This window comes from Rhagoletis pomonella, unplaced genomic scaffold (assembly GCF_013731165.1).
Source record: "Rhagoletis pomonella isolate Grant_MI unplaced genomic scaffold, Rhpom_1.0 Rhpom_scaffold_00001, whole genome shotgun sequence".
Classification (NCBI taxonomy): Eukaryota; Metazoa; Arthropoda; class Insecta; order Diptera; family Tephritidae; genus Rhagoletis; species Rhagoletis pomonella.
In genome coordinates, this window is record NW_023458555.1 from 78,745,755 (window position 1) to 78,750,653 (window position 4,899).

Sequence of the window (4,899 nt, forward strand, 5' to 3'; positions counted from 1 at the left end):
CTTTTTAGTCCATTTATAAAAGCGTTGTATATTAAAAAGTTTTTTTTCTATTATTGATTTGTAGTTAAAATACTCTGAACCGCAGTTTGCAGGCGCCTGAATCACTATATGTTTTCCATCCAATGCCCCTCAGCAATTAAGGAAATGCCATCGCTGGTCAAAACGCTCGGCTACCTTTGACCATTCTTCATGGGTGCTACGAACCTTAATGAGTAATAGACTTTGCACTTTGTCATTGATTTAAAAAAATACATGAATACCTTTAAAAAATTATCTTTTAAAGCTTCGAAAATAGCCCGACATGTCTCATGTATTACATGACAGATGGTGGTTTTCTCGATTAGGAAAACAGTCATAAGGCTAGAGAAGCTATCGCCTGTTGCCAAGTAACGTAAACTTACGGCCAATCTTTCGCCCACCGAAATCGCTTCTCGGAACTTTGTGGTATGTTTGAATATATATTGGGTAAGGCGCTCCACAAGGAAATCAAAATCCTCCATACTCATCCCCAAAAAGTTTTTTAGCCCCTTTGGATCCTGAAGAACCAGCTTAGAGCGCAGTGTAACATAAAAACCACAGGTGGCTCTAGGTATCTCTCAGACCTGGCCGAATCCACCATTGCTTTTCCACGTCCTTAGTGTTTTTACTACACATAGCGCTGCAGTAGCTATAGCAATTTGTTTATTTTTGCGCCTTACTTTCCGTATAAATTCTTTTCGTACTTTTTTTTACAATTTTTCTTTTATCCGCTGACAGTCTGTCAAACAATTTCACTTCACGTTTGACATCATTAATGAAAACGGAATGTCAATCACCTGGCAACAAAATTTTACGACAGTCTTTGACATGCACTGCTATATCGACATTTGGTCAGTTTTTATGAAGTAATGAAAACGCGTTTGACACCAAATGAACAGCTGTCAGATGAAGGCAGTTTTTGATGTCAGTGATTTTGACCTAATGAAAACCAGCATTAAGGCATGTCGATCACTGCGCTAGGTGGAGAAAGAAAAGTGTGGGCTATGACATGTCCAAACTTGTTTGTTTCAGTTTTGCTATCGCCGCGACATATAAAATTGTAACAGGCCGATGTCTGCAGATTATAGATATTAAAGAAAAACTAATATGGTGGGTCTTCATTGGGGCAATAGAAGCCAAATCAACCATTTTTAGAATTTTTGTCTCTGTCTGTCTGTCCTGTCTGTCTGTATGTTTGCACGCGCATCACTCGAAAACGAATGCAGGGAATTGAATGCGATTTTAACGAATGTATTGGTATAGGTCCAACTTAATACATAAAAGGAAAAAAGTTTGAGAGTTGCCACCTGTTTAAAAATTGCAGGTGAAATAAATTTATACGAAAAAGTGAATATTGCTATGTGGGTGCCAAAAGAAAGAGGTTTAAGAAGCCTTACAGCCGAAAATATTTTTTGAGGGTTGCCACCTGTTTGAAAATTTTAAATTAATTTAATTTATAGGTCAAATTGAATATTGCAATATGGGTATCAAACTGCTGAAGAATACCCTAAGTATTTTACTACCGAAAGTGTTTTTAAGGAGGGTTGCCACCTATTTTAAAAATTTTATTGAATGGAATTAATAAAATAAATGAAATCTATATCTGTATTTATAATAAAATTGTAGCAGGAAGATGTCTGTACCGTAAAATAGATATTAAGGAAAAATTAATATGGTGGGTTTTTATTAGAGCTAGAGAAGCCAAATAAATAATTTTTAGAATTTGTTTTTTTGAAAGTTTTAATTTAATTTATAAGATAAATTGAATATTGCAATAGGGGTATCAAACTGAGGAGGTTTGGGAAATTTTACTGCCGAAAATATATTTAGGAAGGGTTGCCACCTGTTCGAAAAATTGTATTGCATTAAATTCATAAAATAAATGAAATCTATATCTATACTTATAATAAAATTGTAACAGGTCGATGTCTGTACCTTATAGGTATTAAAGAAAAATTAATATGGTGGGTATTTATTAGAGCTACAGAAACCAAATAAAAAATTTGTCTGTCTGTATATTTGTACGCGCATCACTTGAAAACTAACGCATGGAATTGAATTGAATAATATAGAAGAAAAAAATTAGAGATTGCCGCCTGGGTTTAAAATTTCAGTTTAGGTAAATTGATACGGTAAAGTAAATATTGCAATATGGCTGTCAAAAGAAAGAAGTTTAGAAAGGCTTACAGCTGAAAATATTTATGTGGAAGGTTGCCACCTATTTGAAAACTTCAATTTAATTTAATTGATAGCATAAATTAAATATTTCAATATTGGCCGAAAATATTTTTAGAGGATTTGCCAACTGCTTAAAAAATTGCATTCATTTAAATTTGTAAAATAAAGGAAATATTAAAATAAGAATCGGGTTGCCACTTATTTGAAAACTTTAGTTCAGTTAATTTTATAAGATAACCTAAATGATGCCATATGGGTATCGAACGAAAGTATTTGAGAATAATAAAATTGCAACAGGCCGATATCTGTAAATAATAGATGTTAAAGAAAAATTAATAGGGGGTTTATTAGATCAAATCTCAAATCAATCAAATCTAGTTTTTATAAGTTTAGTGTGTCTGTCTGTATGTTTGTAAGCGCATCATGCAAAAACTAATGTATGGAATTAAATGCAGTTTTCACCGATGTACATATTGCTAGATCTGTAATTGAAAATATAGAATCCATTAATTTGTTTTTTTTGCTGCGATTCTAAACGCTACTAATCGTGCTGGCTGTGTGATGGTATTTACCATCTGAAATGTGCTGGTTTGACGGGAAGAATTCTGGACGCTATTAATGATGGCAAGGGCCTTCGCTGGTCTTGCGTAATGTGCAGGTCAACCGAAGTTGATCTTTTCAAGGTATTTAGGCAAACCAGAAATGGTTTTACAGAAATAGGAAGAGAATTGTCGGTACTGACAGAAAAATTTAAGCATTATGAAAATACGTTTTAATCATTCAAATGCTTAGATACCTTGCAATCTGTTAAGAATATCCGTGTGTCTAAACGGAAGCGTCTTCATAGTCCATCTAAGGAAATTACTGCCGTTGCAAGTCAGAATAATCTTCCGACGGACTTAATTAGTTTATCTTCTCCATGTCCTCCAGCATCAGAATCCTCAGCCTCAAAAGACCGTGCACTGAGAAAAAGGATTAGTTTCGACAACTAAAGATATTTAGTTCCCGAATTTTGACAATATTTGGGAACTGTGACCAAGGATTGGGAACTATTACCATAGGTTGGTAATTATAACTAAATATATTAAAGCTTCTAATATTCATCTAGGTTGTACCAAATCGTTAATTTAGTTGAAGGGTTTGGTAAATACTAATAAATATTATTTTGAAGCATATTTCTACAAATTCCATTCAACTTAGAGTATGGTTCATAAAAGGATGCCATTAAGCTCTGCTAATACAGATAAGCTTTCTTTCAACACATGGATTAGTCATAGTTACCAAATCTTAGTTGATCGATTTGGTTTGAGAGCGGAATATATTCATGCTTATGAGCACCCCCTAAATAATGATCAGCGCTCTCTGAGCTCATGTGTCTTTCACATACGAAGAGCGCCAGCTAAGCAATGCACACCCTACAAGACATTGCTGAGCACTTTAGGCAAAAACTCTCACACATTTACACTTTTGTTTTTGTAGTACGGCATAAATGAGTAGTTTGACTATTAGTACTGAGGACTTTCTGATGACAACATTGAGGGGAAAGTACTCAAATTTTTCCCATGGCCTGAACGAAAATGAGGACTTTGATAAGCACTTTTGTGATTAGGAGTAATGATAATATGAGTACTCATATGATACTCAGCTGTCTTGTAGGGCACAGTTCCAGTTATTGAATCGTTTGAATGCGCTAGTATGCCGACCATTGCATAAAAACGATTCAATGAATGAGACTGTGTGCGTGGAAATCATTGCTCCGCTACCGCTGTTCGTATACGGGTGAAACATGCGTGTGGTTACAGAGCGCTCAGCAAGCTATGACATGTCGATCACTGCGCTGGGTAGAGAAAGAAAAGTGTGTGCTATGACATGCCCAGGCTTGTTTGTCTCAGTTTCAGTATTGCCATCGCCGCGAGTTGTTTCGGTGCGGGTATGGTTATTTAAAAATATAAAGTTTGATGCCAACCGGCGTTTCTCAGTGGATATATAATTCATGTGAATTATAATTAGAAAGTATCTATTTAGCCAAGGAAAAAGCAAAGCAGTATACTTAAACCAGGACTTCCAGCAGATATTGACCTGGGTTTTCGCACGACTATTCCTGTTTAATCGTTTCTTTTTAGGAAATTCTTACCACCATATACATATGAATTATTTACACTAGTAACTATTTATGTAAATATGTTTGTATTTTTTATGCTTAATATATGCAAATAAAAGAAGTAAACACAACAACCATCGAGTAAATTTTTGTTTGTGTCAAACTGAAACTTTTTTTCCAATAATAAACGGTTAGCTGATTCACGTCTACAGCAAGTTCATAAAATTAATTGAAAACTTGTATCAACCAAAGCATTGTTTATATTTGCTCAACAATGATTTTATTCAACTAACAATATTGTCCACTCAAGGTAGTCGTTTTGTAATTATTAACAAATATACATTTGTCCCAACTAGAAGGCTCAAGTAAATTGCAGACTTTCGTGAACTAGATATTTATTTCGCCATATCCAACTATGCACTTGGTCACTATAACCAAATCTTGGTTATTATAACTAAACCTTTTTCTGAGTGTGTAACGAATTCTGCTTCGGATAATAAAGAGCCTGAAGTATCTTCCCCTTCCCCCATTGAAGTGGTGGCATCATCTTCAAAGCCTCCACCGCCTTCCCTATCCTCAACTACTAACGCAGTAACTCAACC